The following is a 20,102-nucleotide window of genomic DNA, read 5'->3' on the forward strand; positions in this document are numbered from 1 at the left end:
CTGAAAAGATCAGCATAGCTGCTCAGCATTTCCCAGGCAGGTTGATGGGCAGCTGGTGGAACCGTGCTGGCCATGTTAGTCTGCGCCTTTACGTGCAGGAGAGTCATTCCGGTGTCCTTCAGTTTCTGCAATAAATCCCGGCCACAAAGACTGGGGCCTTTGCAGTTTAACACCACCAGATTGCATTCCACTGTAGCTGCTTGATAACGCACATCCATGTTCATGACGCCAAGCACTGGTAGCTTTCCGAGATAGCATGATAACTTTATCGGCGATTTCGCGAGTGGAGGCCATTCATTGCGATGTTTGTTATAAATAGCTTTTGAAATGGTGCTGACTGGGGATCCTGTATCAATGTCCATTTTTAGGTCAACGCCGTTCCATTGAATGTTTTCTGAATGGGCAATAGCAGTGTCTGCGCCACCGTACGGAGGGACCATATCTGCGATGTACTGCTATTACTGTCTTCCGATTCCTGCTGCTTCTGTGCTTCCATGGTACCAGTTCTGTTAACGCTGTCAGCCGCTGAGCACATCTTCGCTAGATGCCCGTATCGTCTGCATTTGAAACACTGCCGTCTGTTAAAGCGACACACTGCAGTCTTGTGGCCGTAGTTACCGCAGCACTGGCATTACGTTTGTGGTTTGAACTTCTCCTTTGTTATCTCTGGTTGGCGCCGATGAGTTATCTTGAACACGTTTGGATCCTGAGCCTCCCCGGTTATGCCTCGCGAATCAAGTTTGGTGCTTTCTGCAGCTAGTGCTAGAGCCTCTGCTTCCTTTAGCGACAGGTCTTTTATTGCCAGAAGCTGCTTTTGTAAACTCTTTGATCTGATGCCACACACGATGCGGTCTCTAATCATTCTGTCTAGCATAGACGAAAAATTGCAGTTCTGTGCTATTTGTCACATAGCGACAATAAATTCCTGCACGGGTTCTTCTTCTTTCTGATAGCGGTTGAAGAACTTGAAACTTTCTGCTATTTCGTTTGGTGTAGGATCATAGTAGCTGTTCAAGGTCTCGACTACCTCTTCGTAGCTCAACGAACTTGTTTTTGCTGGCGCTACTTTACTGCATAAAACTTCAATGGTCTTTCTCCCAAGGGCGGCTACAAGTAAAGCCCTCTTCTTTGCATCAGCTGAGATTTCATTGGCCTCAAAGTACGCTTCTACTTTCACCAGGTAAGCTTGCCACTTATCTTTTTCCTCATCGAAGTCCGGTAGCTTGTGACCCATGTCTAGCGCTGTCCTGGGCCCGATATCCTTGCTTCAGCCTCGTCGCCACTGTTGTGAAGGCGTGGTCAATGGGAACGCCGCTCCCGGGTGATGCATCAGACAGCGTAGCCAGACCAAAGAACGCCGGATTAAGGGGTATTATATTGCCAGAGGGGTGAGGGAAAGAAGGAAAGAAAGAATGAAAAGATTGGTGCCGTTGCCGGTTCATAGATGGCGATTTATCGCCTCTGCTATCAGCAGCACCTACTCTGACCTAATATATAATTTTTATGTTGTTCATAATATTTTTGGCCGAACAAACAGCTTTTCGCACCAAACAAATTGAGAAGTGCTCACAAAAGGCTTCATTTATCCAACTGCAGTCGAGAAATAGAATGTTCAGGACTGAATTTACATTAAATTTAGCAACATTTGAGGAAGGGTTGCATTGTTTTGATGGTGGAAATAGAAGTTTGTTGTATTAGGTATTTTTGGGGGGATTTAATGCGACAGTTGGTTCACCCTACGAAACAGGCAACATAAATAAAACCCAAAGGTCATTGAAATTACATCATACCACCCTCCTGAGTTGATACATCGAAGCTTGTTGTGAACAGTACTGTATTTTCATGATTCTAAGCACCGCTGCCCCCTATATTCTAAGTACTCCCATGATTTCGAAAAAACAATATAGAGGAACGTTTTTGAGGTGGTGTGATGTCCACTGTGCGATCTCTAGCTCCTTGTGTTGCTGCATTCTGACACTACATGACAGCTGGCAGCACAAAACACCAAAAAAGCCGGCCGAAAGCAACCCTGAAAACCTTGCGCATCGTCACATGCACCTATAATCGATCGACAGCCATTTGGCAGAGCTTGAGCAGGTTTTGCAGGTCCAAATTGCTCTTTTTGCCGTCAGCTGTTTGACAGCCATAACGAAAGTTGGAAGGAGTTTGAACAGTTCTGTGCCTGCAGCTTTTAAGTGAACTTCAGTCTTATTTGGAAAAGATGTTTGCCAAGTTTGTTGGCAAATAAAATGGTATTACTCATGCTTGTCAAAATATCGACACGAAAACAAAGAAAGTCGGAGGGGGTATTTCAAATTTTTCTAATGCAAGCAGCCCCTCTCTCCTTCGGCATCGTGATCATAGAAAAAAGAGGGTGCTTAGAATTGAGTAAATACAATATATCTGTTTGTGCTTTAAACTTTGCCATGTTAAGACGACGCTAGTTAAGCATATCTGTGTCAAAGTTCAGACGTGTTTATGAAAGCACAAAATTTTAGCCATGTTTCAATTATTGAAGTATTTCTCTACACTTGCATAAAAAAAGATATGTAGGCACTCTATTAGGCAGAGGTCTCCACTGGTAATCTATGCATTTAAATTCTAACTTGCAAGAACTGCTTCTCGTGTCTGTGTAAGTAATACACGTCTTTCCATCTCTATATTTATCGTTCAATTGTATCAACCTGACCAACCGCATAGTACTCTTTACGAATCAGTAGTAAAGGACTAGGAGCCAGTATCAATAAACAAATACACATCAATATCAATAGATATCTACGTGTGTGCACATTGAAGAATGCCAAGAGGTTTAAGTGATTGTGGAGCTCTCCACCATAGCGTCCCTCACAGGTCTGTGTTGCTTTGGGACGTTAGTTGCCACAATTCACATAGTTTTCTGTCCTCGTCTGTTTCCTAACCAGCTTTTCCTTGTGTCTGGTTACATTGTGTCCCATTCTTATTGTCTCCTGTTCTGCTTTTACGTGTATACGAAGGCATTCCTGTTTCTCTTAGTTTTTGTTTACCTTGAACAAAGTAATGTGATGGCATTTACCGTAGCCTCATGGTAATATGATCTCACTTGGCAGCCCAGGCTGGAAAAGCAATCTATTTGGATATTTCAATTTATAAAGTATTCATTACATATAAAGAAATATAGATGCATAATATATATGACATCTTGGGAGGCCCCAAAGCTAGAAGGACGTCTGGGGACCTCCTAGCAGAAAGTTATTGGTGTTAATATATGCTGTGCATGCAAAAGTACCACCAATTACTAAAATTTGACAGGAACAGGATAACGTGGGCTGACAAAAGGGGGGATATAGAGCTAAGCCTTATGCTTTTATGTTCACAGTTTCTGCCTTTGCCTTGATTATGTACCGTATACAAGCGTGTAATGGCCGCACCCCAAACTTTAGAAAGAAAATTGGAAAAAAAACTTTAAAAAAATTTCCCGAGTAAAAGCCGCACCATGAGTTTCAGGAAGTTGGGCAGTGCCGTCTACTGTGCGGTGCAAGAAATACGGAGCATTCTGTGGTTACTGCCGCCAGGTGGGGCCCAAAAATCAAGTGAAAGCCAAAATGAAGCTTAAAGGTTAGAAGTAGAATTGCCAATAAGAATTAAGAACAAAATATTTCAGGAAAAAAAAAAGTCGAGCATGGGGGCAGTGGCCACCACCTCCGTTACAAAGGGGGCGCTCATAGCCGCAGCGATGCCCACCCATTACAAAGGGTGAGGCCAGAAAATTCAATCCAATCCAATCCAAGTCTATTCGCTCCTCGGTTTTACAGCCATTTCCTCGATCGCCCGAAGCATATCACATGCGATCTCGCAATCGGAACGCATCGCTGCCCTGATTTGTTCTGCTCGTGAGCTTAAGATTTTCTTATTTCTCGATGGGAAAATACGTTAGTTATGCCGCTCACTTTAAGCTGAAAGTGATTCACTACGCGAAAGAAGAAGGAAAAAGAGCGGCTGGACGAAAGTTCGACGTTGACGAAAAATGTGTACGGCGATAGTGCTCCTCCCAAGAAGATGCCTTCAGGAAAACAAATGTTCGGAGAAGGAGGAGGACGACGACGAGGAGTGATGTTTTGGACAAGGGATGAACCTGAAATCGCGACGAGTTTAGCGGAGGAGGACGAGGAGTTTTTTGACAATAATAAAGGCAGGTACCACCGCAAATAATTTTTTTGCTGTCTTCTTTCTCATGTAATTGCCGCACCCCCTGATTTTCACCCCAATCTCGGAAAAAAAAGTGTGGCCATTACACGCGTGTATATGGTATATATAATCAAGAAGACATGACCTAGCATTTAAGTTACTACCACATAGGTAATGAAGTTTATCATACAAAGGCCAAACACATCCAGTAGTAAGGGCTACCCTAAACTTAGCATAAATATCACATAATGTGATTGATCATAATGTGGTAGCAGATACTTACGCGCACATTCTATTTTCTTTTTTTTCTTTCTTTCTTTTGCTTAAAAAAATTTGCTGTTGTAGCTGCAACTTTGTAAATTTTCTTAAGAGTTTTCGTTTTCTTTCCTGCTTGATTCATGTACAAGTGTAATAAAAAAAGGCAGGTCTTGTTTTTTTAGTATGTTACGTGAATAATCTCTTTCGTGCAAGACAGTGTTGTCTTATAAAACTGCTGGTTGCTGGAAGTGTTTCAAATAAGCGAAGAGCCAATATATTTTATCGAAAGCACATCATTGAGCACTTCAGAGCAAGAAGTTTTTGCCTTCACACTTGAGACAATATTCCCAGCCTGATCCTGTCGTATAAGTAGAATTACGTCAAGACTTCGATTGAAGTCAAGGACGTGTACTGTGCCAAGGTATTCTCGGCCTGGGACTTCAGCATTGCTTCCCGTGACGCAGCCATGCTCGTCACGCAGCATCTACAATGAGCTCAAGGTACAGCTGGCAACGTTACCATGGCAACATAACTATTCATGAGAGGAGTTGCTCAGGCTGACTTCCTTCAGCCTGAGCGACAGGTGTGTGAAGTTGTATTATTGCACTCAGTAGTACAAGCTGCAATGCACAAGGGGTGACGGAAAGTCCCACGGAGCCCGAAATTTATCCATTAGGCTCTCAAAGCCAAAAAGGAAATTTCATTTAATATTTGTGCTATGTAAATGCCAGTGCAAACGGGCATTGATTTCTTGGGAAGCAGAAACTTTAAGTGGTTCACTCCGAGCGTGTTGCTACCCATGCCGTGTGATAGTACAGTCAGGAACAAAAGTTTGCGGGACGTCAGTTTGGGGGAAAATGTTTACCGTATTTTCTGATGTATAGGACGCATTTTTTTTTAAATTTTCGGTAGTGCATCCTATACAGTTGTGTGTCTTATGTGCATTTTTTTCTTTCGCGCAATGTTCATAGCCGAACTTTATCATGAAACAGTAACAGTACCAGCGCCTGCCTTTATAATATTTACAATCATTATAGTGTCTAGAATTGTACAGTCATCCCACAGGCAAAATGCTAAAAGGTGGCGACATCCATGCTCCTCGCAGAGGATGCCTGAGCGCTGTCGCAAGAAATCGGCGAACGCATACCAAGATGAAGCCTTTTGAGGCTTTGAGTAATAATGAAGTGTTTCTGCTCTCACTGAGTGAGAGTTCTTTTGCACATAATTGCTGCATCTGTTTGTTTTTTTGCTATCATTAACACATGCACATAACAAATTTTCTCTTAGGCACATAGAATGCGATGGTCGAGTACACATGCCTTATTGCTCTGACCTGAATAAATTGAGGTGCGCCATATACAAAGGTGCGTCTTATAAACCAGAAAATACGGTACTTCCGTGTGACTGAAGTGAAATGTGCTGAATCATGAGGAGACATTCGTGCCCCATTTTGATAAGAAATATCACAGGAAAAACATGTGAGGCAACAAAGAAATAAATGTTTCTCCTCAAGTCCACATACCGCAAACTTTTGTTCCTGACTGTACGTCTTTGTAATTTACATTCTTTGATTATATCATCCCTCTGTTGGTCGTAAATTTGTAGTTGTTTCATTGTCAGACTCTGTATATGACAATAATTCTCACTTTTCCTTGCAAAAGAATATCTGATCTTTACAGTTTAGCAGAAGCCCTAGTAACATTTCTTTAGTCAGAATCAAAGTTCAACTGCCAAGGATGCAGACAACTAGCTGTGGGAGCGATCATTACAAAAGTGAAATCGTAAAAAAAAAGCTGTGAGGAATTATAGGGAGTTTGCTGGTGTATCAGGGAGTGATTGAATTTTTTTCAATTTTTCCGTCAGTTTATTTTGTGCTCATAGCGTGTGCACAGTTTTATTAGCTTCGCATGTTCAGAACTTAGGCTATATTTCCTAATCACAGTTTCACAGTAATAATGTTTTTAATGAATGTTGCAGACTTTCTTTTTTTTATTTACATCTTCTTCGTATAGAGCAAAGCTTGAATATCATTACTCCTGCATCACTTTTTGTTGTCGGTCATTGCAAGAGAATCGGTTCCAAATAGTTATAGTATTGACACCAATTTTCAAAGCGTCGGAAGAAATACAATTGCTTTGCTGGTTATACAGAGATGCTCCCCAAGCAATCCCAACCTTGCATGTTGTCGCAAAGATATTTTAATTTGATTTTAAAAAAAGCCAGGCAAGTACTCCGTTTTTCAAAACCTATCAGCAGTGAAATCTCTGTGATAAATACGTGTATATAGGTAAACAACATGACGTCTTCAAACAACTGTGACGTGGAGTAGGCAAATCAAAGAGCAGTGACGACATAAGACCGGACTCGAGCAGCGGCGGTGTCATCGCCAGTTCCGGCCGTGCCCTGAGAAAGTACTACACTTCTTGCTTTACTCGATGGCTTCTCTGTTGGTGCATGTTACAGGCCCCAACAGCATACCTGCACAAGTGCAGGTCTTTCGGCAACGGTGCCTCTCAATGGCATGCCGAAAACGAACTGTGCCGCTCTCCGCCTACTCTAGATGTCGCTAGCCCTAGCTGGTTTCACGTTGAAGTGCCAGCGAACGGCGCATTGGAACGGGCTAAGCTGTAAAAACGTCAGACTGTAGCGCTGCTTTACTGGCAAGTCCATCTCGTAAAATATTTTCTTGCTTTGCACGATGCCTTCAGCAGTGGAGCTAGCAGATGTCAGGTGCGTCGCACCGGACAGCAGCTGTAGGAGAAAAAAAGTTCGCTTGTATCGCTTGTATCACTGCTATTACTTCTACCAGGACCTTAGTATAGGCCGAACAATCCTCGCTATTTAATCGTGACTAATAGTCCTTTGTACAAATAGTTATGTAAGCGAATGAACAGCGATGCGCGATAGCTAGATTACCGATAGTGAATGCTATGAGGCCACTCACTTGGAAGCCGATCGCGGCCGCCACACCTTTACCATGGTGTCCGAGATCACCTCTGCGCGGAGGTGATCTTGGAGGCCATGCCTTTACGTACCCAGGTTGCCTTGACTGCGCTAAATGGCGCCACAAGCTTGGACCGCGTGCGGCACGCAGGCCCACCATATGAGCAGGCTTGAGTGAGCACGGGAGCTATCGAGAGAGTGTACAGGTTGCGGTGGCTGATCGTGCCATTACTAAAGCATTTATTTGAAATGCCAGCTTGGCTCACAGAGCTGGCCAACTGGACTGATAAAGCAGCATCTTCACGGTAATCAATTCCTTTGTACCACATTCCTACCAGTTGACATTTACTGCGCCATTGCACGTCAACCCACCAAGCTTTCGTGGATGCTGAGTCCTGCTTCGTCGCTTGAGTCGCAGGAAAGCGAGTCGGGATGAAAGTGCTCGGAAATGTCAGTAACGTCCACACTATCGAGCGAAACATCGCCATAATAATGCTACGCTGAAGCGCTGCTAGACAATGATATTTTCTTGCACCTGTGACCGCAAGCAGATAAAAAACGCGACCCAAATGCATCATCAAATTTTGTGTTTATGTGATCATCAATCTTGCCAGTAGGGGTGCTCGTGTGGCATTCTTGTAACTTTGATGTCATCGCGCGCTCATGCCCGGAGAGATCGAAACCGAAACTGGCCCTGATAAATGCACTAATAATAAATTATTCAGCTGGGCTGGGACTTTTTGGGTTGCTGTCCCCCTGTTTTGGACCACTGTGGATCGATTAAAGCAAAAATACCGGAACAGAAAATTATGTTTCTACAATTTTTTAAGGCATCGTATTATGACAGTTTATAAAAGCCACCACCGAGGAAAACATAGGCGATTTTTTTTAGGTGTTGAATAATGTGAAATAATAATGTAATCAATTGGTTATATTAGTATTATTTCATGTTGCTCAACACTAGAGTCCCCATTGCTTCCTTAATGCTGGTGGCTTCCATCATATGTATCTAATAATGATAATGATATTAGTGATAATAGACTATCTGCAGAGACTGCCCATCTTACAATGCTTCTTGACAATGTTCAGCACATGCCTTTGTCATGAGAGCATTAAGTCAGGCTTTGGCATTATGCTTCTTTTCTTTATTTGTTTTCATCTTTTATCTGAAAAACTGTAAGCAAGGTATTACGGGATGGAAGAGTGGCGGCAGCAGCATTAACAACAGCCATTCTGCGAAAGAGTGCAGGGGAGAAAGAAGGATAAAAATGAAAAGAAAGACAAAATGCAATGAACTAGAAGGCCAAGAAGCAAGCAAGGGGAAAAAGACAGGAGCAGCATGCTGAGAAAAAGCAAATAGCACAATAAACGACAGGGCATATGGAGAAAGGAGCGAGAGGGAGCGAAGCCAGCCTATTCTACATATTAAAGTTTTTATTGCTACCTGATATAGTTTTCCTTCCCCTGCTAGATTTATAGGTGTACTAAATTAGGCTGATGATGGTCAATGGACATTATCCTCATTCACAAGAAAAGGGACTTAAGGACCTTAAAAATTACCGACCAATCAGCTTACTGTCTGTTATGTATAAGGTATTTACTAAGGTAATCGCTAATAGAATCAGGACAACCTTAGACTGCAATCAAGCAAAGGATCAAGCAGGGTTTCGGAAATGATACTCTACTATCGATCATATCCATACCATCAATCAGGTGATAGAAAAATGCTCGGAATATAACCAGCCCTTATGCATAGCATTCATTGATTATGAAAAAGCATTTGACTCAGTTGAAACCTTGGCGGTGATGCAGACATTGCGAAATCAGGGGGTAGACGAGCCATACGTGAAAGTGCTGCAAGATATATATAGTGGCTGCACAGCAACCATAGTTCTGCATAAAGAAAGTAACACAATTCCCATAAAGAAAGGTGTTAGGCAAGGAGACACAATCTCCCCAGTACTATTTACAGCTTGTTTAGAGGAAGTATTCAGAGACTTGGAATGGGAGCATTTAGGGATAAGGGTAGATGGAGAATACCTCAGTAATCTGCGATTTGCTGATGACATTGCCTTGCTAAGCAACTCGAGGGATGAACTGCAAATAATGATTGATGACCTAGACAGGAAAAGTAGGAAGGTAGTCTTGAAAATCAATATGCAGAAGACTAAGGTAATGTTCAACAGCCTCGGGAAGGAACAGCAGTTTACATTAAGTAGCGAAATACTGGAAGTAGTAGGCGAATATGTCTACTTAGGACAGGTAGTAACCGCAGATCCAGACCATGAAAAGGAAATAACAAGAAGAATAAGATTGGGAGGGAGCGCATTTGGCAAGCACTCGCAGATTATGACTAGCAGCTTACCAGTATCGCTCAAGAGGAAAGTATACAACAGTTGCATCTTGCATGTACTCACCTATGGGACTGAAACATGGAGGCTAACCAAGAGCGTTCTACTTAAGTTGAGGACAACCCAGAGGGCTATGGAACGAAAAATGGTAGGGGTAACATTAAGAGATAGAAAGCTTGCAGAGTGGGTCAGAGAAATAACTCAAGTTACTGACATTCTAGTGGAAATTGAGAAGAAGAAATGGACATGGGCAGGACATGTAGTGCGAAGAGAGGATAACCAATGGTCGCTTAGGGTAACAAACTGGATTCCAAGGGAAGGAAAGTGTAGCAGGGGGTGGCAGAAAGTAGGTGGGCGGATGAGATTAAGAAGTTCGCAGGGGTCAAGTGGATGCAGCTAGCACAGAACCGGGTTAAGTGGAGAAATTTGGGAGAGGCCTTCGCCCTGCAGTGGGTATAATCAGGCTGATAATGATGATGGTCAAAGACAGAACTTGTTTGCAATGTCGACTGCTTACCATAGCTGCGTCTTGTAGGAGAGCATCTGTATTTATTTCATAGTTGATGTGCCGGTGGCCAAAATTATGTGCTTGAAAATATATTTGGAATTGTTTGAAAATGTTTGAATCAGTTTGCAACCTATTTTTTTACTAATATTCATATTTGCTTTGCAATCAAAAATTTAATATTTGCACACCTAAATCTTTCATTCGTCCAACCTCATCGCTCTAAACTGGAGTACTACATATGGGAAGGAAGTTACATGAGAAAGGAGGATAATAAAGGGGGGGGGGCAGAAGAAAATTCAATGTTATTACCTAGTAGAAAAGCAAACGACTAGTTCGAAAAGGAAATGAACAAGAAAGGCACTTGAAAACAAAATGCTGCGAGCTTCTTTGGAAATAACGGATTCACTGACCTGGACAAAGTTGTTGAAAAACTATTTAGACAAGTGATTGCATGTCATGGGTTTTGATGAGTTGAAAGTGACGACTCTTGCCAAAAACGGGAAAAAATGCAGCTGTTGCTGCGAGCGATAAAATGCAGTACAAGATACAATCTTTGTTTCCCGAGCCATTAACTCGGCCGAGATTTGCCCAGTATTCGGGTTCCCCACACATTGTTGCCCATGTGTGCAGGAGATACTGTCACTGAAGTGCTGTACGGCCTTGCCTGTGCGGAGCCCATGCAGGCAAGATCCTGGCCCACATCACGGTCACCCTGGTGATCATGGGCATCATCATGGCAGACTCCATGGTGCTGTTCTACCACCTGCTGGAAAAGAAATCTCTGGAGGTTTGGGAGCTTTGATTTGTTTGCATGATTCACAGTGAATGGGGGGGCTGTCGGGAGGCAATACAGGCTCTGGGGAAGCTGTTAGCTGCTCGTACTTTTGCAAGTCTTGATCTTTGATACATTAGTACTAACGTCATTCTTCAAGGCTTACTTAACTGCTTCACAATAACGATGTGGCAAAGTGCTTGGCATTGTAGGTGGTGCGGTCATTAAGAGGTCACTACGAGGTTGTTAAAAGGCAGTTAAGAGGACGTAAAAAGGTTGTTAAAAAGCAGGGAACAAGGCTGACAGCGGCTCCTGCTATGTGAAAGGCCACTCTGCAGACCTTGATTGTGGTTCACATGGCACTAAAAACCATTGCTTCCGAATTGAGGTGAAAATATCTGCCACTTAAGTGTCCTAGCATGCCGCCTGCATTTTCTGTATTTTCCTTTGTCTGTGGGAGAGGGCCTCGGTTCAGTTTGCCTGAATACCTTCAAGTTGCATTGTAATCATAATGACGCTCTCTCTAAAATTCAACTGTGCGTTCAGTCTCTCCCTTTGCATTATTATATTTCTGCAAATAAGGTAAAAAAGTCATTTTTTGTCGTACTATTATTCCTAGTTATATGCGTAACAACAGTAGCATCATTAAAGAGAATGTGGCTGCTAGCACACACAATTTTGCACAAAGTGTTTAAATTTGCTATTTTTCTGCAGAATCACAAAACTACAGGTCTTGATCATTGTTGTCAAGTGCACCTTGGGCAAACGCTGAATATAGGGCTAGTCATTAGAGTAGCGCCTGAAATCTCCTCTCGACTGTAACGCATGCTCATGTTCAAGGTTGTGGCTGCCGCTGCATAAATTGAGAGAAAAGGATGATGCGAGACATACAGGATGATACAAGACAAAGCAAGCGCAGTTGCCTTTATTGCCCTCATCACTGTGCTGCTCAGGGTGCAACAGCTGTGCCATTTTCATATAGCTGCATATTTCTGTGCCAGAAAGGTGGAATTTGTAAAATTTGTGCCACGTTGCTCCAAAATGCCCCGACTAGCCGCTAAAGTTTGCGAGCCCTCATACCACTAAAGGGGTACGAGGCTCAGCCCTCAGTCTTCTTTAGAGCTACCTGTCATCCGGATTGCAATTTACAATGATCTGTGACATACCTTCCAGCTACGGCCTTATACGCACTGGTATGCCACGAGGCTCAATACTGGGTCCCATTCTATTTCTAGTTCACATAACTGATATTGTCACGACTGAAGTCAGAGGAAGCCATGAAAGTACACGCAGCCGAGGACCCGAGAATAAGGTCGGCTTGTAGTTCCGAACACAGAGTCACAGAGTCCAGCACCAGCGCGCCGCTCGTGCCAACCACCGCTTCGTCGTCGTCGGCACCAAACACGCTGTCGCGTGGCACTAGGCACGTGGCATTATTCCCCCCCGTGAAAGAAAACATTGTCCCGATGACAAGGTGAGAGAAAAAAAATTAGGCGTGAGGTGAACTGTACAATAACGCAAGGTTTCACTTGCAGGGAACACTCAGTCACGCGAAAAGTACGGCTTTAAGTGCACCACATGCACAATTTCAGGCCGCTGGCATCAAACACTGACGGTCACAGTTCCATCTGGAATGACTTCGTAATTAACGTTGTTTAAGCGGCGCAGGACTTTATAGGGTCCGAAATAGCGGTGGAGTAGTTTCTCGCTCAAGCCTTTGTGACGCACGGGGGTCCACACCCACACTTGGTCCCCTGGTTCGTACTGGGCCTCCCTGTGCTGAAGGTTATAGTGTCGAGTGTCGGTGGCATGCTGCTCGTTGATGTGCAAGCAGGCCAGCTGACGGGCTTGCTCGGCCTGGTCTGCGAAACGGGCGGCGTCGGGTTCGACCGCTTCTTCCCCGCATGGGAGCATCGCGTCCAACATCGTGCGGGCCTCTCTGCCATATACGAGATGGAACGGCGTAAACTTCGTGGTTTCCTGCGGCGCCGTATTGTAGGCGAAGGTGACATAAGCAGGATCTTGTCCCACATTTTATGCTCAACGTCGATGTACATTGAGATCATGTCCGCCAAAGTTTTGTTTAGTTGTTCCGTTAATCCATTTGCCTGTGGGTGATACACTGTTGTTGTGCGATGCTCGGTATGGCTGAGAGTTAAGGTGTCCCACAGTAGCCGAGCTGTAAATGCCTTTCCTCGGTCAGTAATGATGGTCGATGGTGCACCGTGTCTGAGCACAATGTCGTTCATAAAGAATCGAGCAACTTCGCCGGCAGTACCTCGGGCAAGGGCCTTCGTTTCAGCGTAGCGTGTTAAGTAGTCTGTAGCGACTATGATCCACTTGTGTCCATTCGAGGATAAAGGAAATGGGCCTAAAAGGTCCATGTCCCCTTGCTCGAAGGGTGTGAGGGGTGGTTCAATAGATTGTAACATACTGGATAGCTTGAGCGTGGGTTTTTTTTGCCGCTGGCATTGTCGACAAGTCTGTACATAACGTCTAACGCTTGGAAAAAGATGTGGCCAGTAGTAGTTCTGCCGGACTCGGTTTAGGGTGCGTGTAAAGCCAAGATGACCTGAAGTTGGTTCGTCGTGGCAGGCCAGGAGGATATCGTGCCTTAGATCAGCCAGTATGACTAGCAGGTATGTTTTTGCCCTCGACGTAGAATTCTTATAAAGCCCCCCATTGCGGAGGCAATACGACGACAACCCCCGAGAAAGGTACCGGGGTATTGTAGGATGCCCACCTTCAAGATGGTCAATAATCAGTCGCAGCTCGCCGTCAGCACGCTGTTTGGAGGCGAGATCGAACGTAGTGACTGCTCCGAGGAAGCTATCGTCGTCGGTGGCATCTGACGAAGGAGGGCCGACGGGCGCACGGGACAGGCTATCAGCATCGGTGTGCTTCCGGTCAGACTTATAAATAACATCGAAATCGAACTCCTGTAGGCGCAATGCCCAACGTGCTAAGCAGCCACAAGGATTCTTTAAGTTTTTCAGTCAACACAACGAGTGATGGTCAGTGATGACGCGAAACGGTCGGCCATAAAGGTACGGGCGGAACTTGGCAGCGGCCCATACTACCACCAAACATTCTTTTTCAGTGGTGGAATAGTTACACTCAGCACGGGAAAGTGCACGGCTGGCGTAGGCAATTACTTTCTCGACCCCGCCTTGGTGCTGAACTAGAACGGCACCAAGGCCGACGTTGCTCGCATCCGTGTGTAATTCTGTGTCGGCATCATCGTCGAAATGTGCCAGGATCGGGGGTGACTGGAGCCGGCGTCGTAACTCGTCGAAAGCCATCTGCTGCTCGGCGCCCCAGGAAAATGATGCGTCATCTCGAGTCAGGAGAGTCAGAGGGCTGGCCATCTGTGCAAAGTTTTTGATAAAGCGACGATAATAGGAGCACAGCCCCAAAAATCGTCGGACTGCTTTTTTGTGGGCGGGGACGGGAAAGCCAGCAACGGCAGCAAGTTTCTCAGGGTCAGCTCAGATGCCATCAGCACTCACGATGTGCCCAAGAAACTTCAATTCGGTGAACCCGAAGTGGCACTTTTGAGGCTTGAGAGAAAGGTTGGCAGACCGGACAGCTTCGAGAACAGTTCTCAGGCGGCGCAGGTGTTCCGTGAACGTCGGTGAAAAAATTATTACATCGTCGAGATAAACAAGGCATGTCTGCCACTTAAGACCTGTGAGCACAGTGTCCATCATCTGCTGGAAGGTGGCAGGAGTACAACAGAGCCCGAATGGGAGGACGCGGAATTCATAGAGCCCATCTGGTGTTACGAAGGCAGTTTTTTCACGGTCCCTCTCATCAACTTCAATTTGCCAATAACCACTCCTGAGGTCAATGGAGGAGAAGTACTTGGCTCGGCGAAGTCGGTCAAGAGAGTCATCAATCCGTGGCAGCGGATAGACGTCCTTCTTTGTCATACTGTTAAGTTTCTGATAGTCAACGCAGAAACGAAGTGTTTCGTCTTTCTTTTTAACGAGGACTACAGGCGAGGACCATGGGCTGCTTGAAGGTTGAATGACGCCATCGGCGAGCATCTCCTTGACTTGCTGTTGGATAGCGTCTCTCTCCCGAGGAGACACACGATAGGGCTGCTGATGGATGGGTCGAGTACCTTCATGCCTGATAATCCGGTGTTTAATGACCGACGTTTGCTGCACTTTAGATGAAGACGTGAAGCACACATGAAACTCCAGCAATAGATCTTGGAGTTGCCTCTTTTCAATGGAGGAAAGGCTAGAATTGATGTCGACAGCGTGTACGGCATCATCCGGTTCAGTGCTAGGTGTAGCTTCCTCTGAAGCAAAACATTCGGCGACTTCGTGCAGATGGTCGACGTAAGCAATGACAGTGCCATGGAACAGATGTCGATGTTCATTGGAGAAATTGGTGACAAGTACCTCTGTCTCTCTTCCACGAAGGAAACGAAGACCTCTTGCCACAGAAACTCCCAAGGCGAGTGAGAGGGAGACATTAGGCTCAACAACCCGGAGGCCGTGATGTGGCTCGTCACAAGTAACTCTGGCGAGGATGCTGGCGTGTGGTGGCACTGTGAGGTTATCATCGGCGACTCGCAGCGTGGAGTGGGACCTGCGGTACTCATGCTTTTCAGTGGCCAGTTTGGCGGAAAACGTCACCAAGCGGTTCGGTAGATCTATAGTGGCACCGTGCTCATGAAGGAAGTCGATGCCAAGAATAACATCACGAGGGCATTCGCATAGAACAAGAAAAGTCGCAACAAATGTGCAGCCTCGCACCGTAATCCGGGCTGTACACATACCCAGTGGTGCAACCACATGTCCGCCTGCCATACGTATGTCTGGTCCGTTCCATGGCGTCATCACCTTTTTCAGTGTCCTTGTAAGCTGCCCGCTAAGATAAAATAATCGGTTTCCGTATCAACTAAAGCGCTGACCTCCTTCGTGTCGATGATAATAGGGATGTCCAGGGAGACCCGGCCAAGACCAGGGCCTGTCGACGTTGGTTCGGTGTGAAGTGAGCAGTGTGGTGGCGGAAGCTGGACGGCGGTTGGGTGGTTGGCGTCGGGACAATTCAATGTCGACGGCAGGTCGGAGTGAAGCAAGCGGTGCGACGACGGAAGCTGGGCGGCAGTTGTGTGGTCTGCGTCGGGGCAATTTAAGCGACACGGCGGTGATAACTGGTCGGCGATGCGGACGACGTCGGGGCGATCTGGTCTGTACGGCAAAAACTGGACAAGAATTCGGCATTCGACTTCGGGGTGAATCGAGCGGTGCAGCGGTGGAAGCTTTACGGCGAATCGGTGTGCGGCGACCTCGCCCCCAAAGGTCGCCGGAGCTAGTTTTCCCGATGAGGGCTCGAGGAACCGTGGCGTCCAGCAGTATACCATGACCCAGAGGGTGAAGAGCGACGAGGCGAAGGCGAGCGCGATTCGCGACGAGGAGAATGTGGCAGACTGGCGGGTGACGTACGCTGGCGGGTTACGTACTCGGCGATGTCCTGAGGCCGCTGACCAGGCCGTGGACGAGGGCTGTCGGAGGAAAATCTCCTAAGGCCCATCTGACGATAAGGGCACTGCAGGTAGAGGTGACCTGCCTCGCCACAGTGGCAGCAGAGAGGGCGGTTATCTGGAGCGTGCCAGAGATCAGTCTTCCGGGGCACCTGGCGCCGATCTGCCCAAAGGGGCAGCGGTGCCGCAGCGTGCACAGAGACCTGAGGTTGCGTGTAAGGTGAAGGGGTAGGTAGCAGGGCTGTGCGGCATGTGACATCAGCATAAGTCATCCGTTCGGTGGGGCCCGGGGGTGATGGTGGAATGACTGTACTTGTTGGTGGCGTGAGTGTGTTCTGGACCTCCTCACGGATGATGCTGGCCAGGGAAGCTGCGCCAGGAGTAAGTGATCCATGAAGTTGCTGGAGCTCCTCGCGAACCACAGTGCGAATGAGGTCGCGAAGGGAGCTCATATCTGCCCCGGGATTGTAGTCGGTTCGGTCAGACGGCAGTAGTGTGGAGATGGAATTCAGCGGCCGACCGTACTGGCTGCATCGCTGCTGTAGCAGTTTCTCCATGGTCACAGCTTCAGCCAAAAACGCTGCGACGGTGGTGGGCGGGTTCTGCACGAGGCCGGAAAAAAGCTGTTCTTTGACGCCGTGCATCAGGTGCCAAACCTTCTTCTCCTCACTCATGGACGGGTCAACACGATGGCAAAGGCGCATGACGTCTTCAACGTACATTGCGACCCCCTCGTTCTGACGCTGAACTCGAGAGGTCAGGGCACGCTCGGCATTCTCTCGGCGGTCACTGTTGGCGTACGTACCGAGGAGCTGACTTCGGAAGGCCGGCCACGTAGAGAATGTGGCCTCGCGGTTCTCGAACCATGTCCGAGCAGCGTCTTCAAGGCTGAAGTAGACGTTCCGCATTTTCGCAGCATCGTCCCAGCCGTTCAACGTCGCGACCCTTTCATAGTGAGCTAGCCAGTCCTCGGCGTCTTCAAACTGCTCACCGTGAAATGGTTTAGGGGTACGTGGGGTCTGAAGGATGAGACAGGACGAAGGGGTGGAAGGGACAGTCATGGTACGGGCGGGTGGTGTCGTTGCCACAGCCAGAGTCTCTTCGTCAAGAGGGAAGGCCTTGGGGGACAAGCCTCGGAGCCGTCGGCTGGTACGATGAACAGGAGTGGTCCAGAGAGGCGGCCGCATAGGGTCGTCCGCAGGAGAAGGGATCATCGATGGCACCTCCACCAGTGTCATGACTGAAGGCAGAGGAACCCGTGAAAGTACACGTAGCCGAGGACCCGAGAATAAGGTCGGCTTGTAGTTCTGAACACAGAGTCACAGAGTCCAGCACCAGCGCCGCTCGTGCCAACCACCGCTTCGTCGTCGTCGGCACCAAACACGGCTGTCGCGCGGCGCTAGGCACGTGGCAATATTGTTAATATCCCTCTGTTCTGAAACAGATTTATGTGCCGATGACACAAATATTTTCTTTACTGACGTGAGTTTACAAGCTATAGAGAGTAAAGCAAATATCTGGTTAGAAAATCTCTCATTATGGTTTTGGGCCAATAGGTTAAAATTAAACATCATGAAGACAAAGTATGTAATATTCAGAGCTAAAAATAAAGTCATAGGAGGTGAGCCAACCAAACTATACAATTGAAACATTATACAGCATGTACAGACAATAAAATTTCTTGTAGTTGTATTTAATGAATACCTGCTGTAGACTGACCATATTAATCAAGTAAGAATAAAGATTTCGCGATCTGTAGGCCTTCTAAACAAATTTAGGCTTCTATTACTGATATGGCTAAAAAAAGCAACTTTATTTCAGTCTAATTGAATCGAATCTTCACTATTGTCTTTTGGTAGGGGGCGATACAACACAGGCTAATTTAAATTCTTTGTTTCTGCTACAGAAAAAGGCCATTAGAGCAACTGCTAACCTAGCTTACTTAGAAAGCACGGACCAGTGGTGGGACAGCTTAAGGTTATTAATCATTTTTCAGTTAAAAACTCTTCTGCTAGTGCCTGAAATGTATAATACAACTCATTCTGAACCTCAGTTTTTTTGTAATGCCAGAACTACCTCAAAATCCCTATCACCTTCAGCATATGGAAATAAGAGCACCAAAAGCAAGAACGAATTATGGGTTTAAAACGATTAGATATCAAATGACTGCCCTTTTAAATGAAAACAGAAATATCCATGACCTCTTGTACGAATCTAAAATTAAAAAATCTACAAGAGAAAAGTTATTGCACTGCTGACTACATGATGTTTTGGTTCATCCTGTGATATACTGTGAATTCATATCAATGAACATGATTCTATTTGCTTTCTTTCCCTTCATAACTTCCTGTATTTCATCATTGCTTCTTTTCAAGAAATCTTAATTTGCTGTAACATGCACTATACAACTTTTCGCTCTTGTATGTTCATTGTTGACTGCTGTACCAGCAGTCGTGGTGTGTGATGGTTTCATGTTGTTTTTTTTCTTATTTATTCAGAACACCTTAGGTTCAGGTATTGTTATTTTTGAAATGAATTTTGTTTCATGTGCTTGTGGAAACTGATGTCATAATGACTGCTACACACACTGTATTTGCGTGTTTTGTGTACATGTGCCAAATGCAATTTGCTTCTGCCAGGGAGGAAGGCCCACGTTAGGCCTTTTGGCCTCCTTTCTGAAATGTAAATAGAAATGCACTTGAAAAAATAAATAAATAAATAAATATGATAACAAAATATACCTCCTGTGAAAAAAAAAAGCCTTCGTGTCACCCTACATTTTTCTATCGTTCAGTTGAAGTGGAAGCTAGGGTGTACATAGCAGATGCTAGCTGATATATTACAACAGAAGTGAAATGAAACTTGGGAAATACATAAATCACTGAAAGAAACCAGGCATCATTTGAAGCAGACTACCCTCCTCGCTTTTCCGGCTCTAATCACCGTTCATTCCCTGATTGTCCCCGACGTTCATCACCCCCGCCAGAAAGCCCCGCTCCACCTACTGGTTACAGGCCTTCAAGACGCCATTCTCCTTCACCTTTTCACCGCTCAACCTCGCCTCTCCGTCAAGCTTCTCTGACGACCCCCCGCTTGCCGGAAAACTGACCACTGCAGTTTTAGGAGGAAAAACTGCACTCTTCGGCCATCCCAAAAATTCTCCGGAACGTCTCTGGAATATTATTTTAGTGTTGGTTGAAGGTTTATCTGTTGAGGCTTTGGTTGACACGGGCGCCGCTGTTTCTGTGATACACACTGTCTTGTGCTCCCGCTTGTGAAAAGTGAAAACGCCTTATGATGGACCTGAACTCCGTGGAGCTAATGGTGCAATAATTCGGCCTTCTGCTAAGTGTACTGTGCGAGTTTCTGTGGATGGTGTCCGCCACCATGTACAATTTGCCGTGATGTCACCGTGCGCTCATCCAATTATTTTAGGCTGGAAGTTTCTGTCTGCCGCATCAGCCAGCATTTCGTGTTGCGACAGGGTCATTTACATGAATGAGAGCGATCCGTCTTCTGAACCTCCCGAGCCCCGTCATCGCCTGCTTGCCGCTACTAACTCAGTGTTGCCCCCTGGATGCGAACAACTTGTCGCGCTTACTTCTA

General features: G+C 45.9%; 1 pseudogene; it reads left to right on the forward strand.

Moving 5' to 3' along the window:
* LOC146183754 (transmembrane channel-like protein 5) overlaps positions 1 to 20,102 on the forward strand; it is a 72,445-nt pseudogene that overhangs the window by 13,461 nt on the left and 38,882 nt on the right.

This window comes from Amblyomma maculatum, chromosome 7 (genome assembly GCF_055883805.1).
Source record: "Amblyomma maculatum isolate TAMU_Amacu chromosome 7, ASM5588380v1, whole genome shotgun sequence".
Classification (NCBI taxonomy): domain Eukaryota; kingdom Metazoa; phylum Arthropoda; class Arachnida; order Ixodida; family Ixodidae; genus Amblyomma; species Amblyomma maculatum.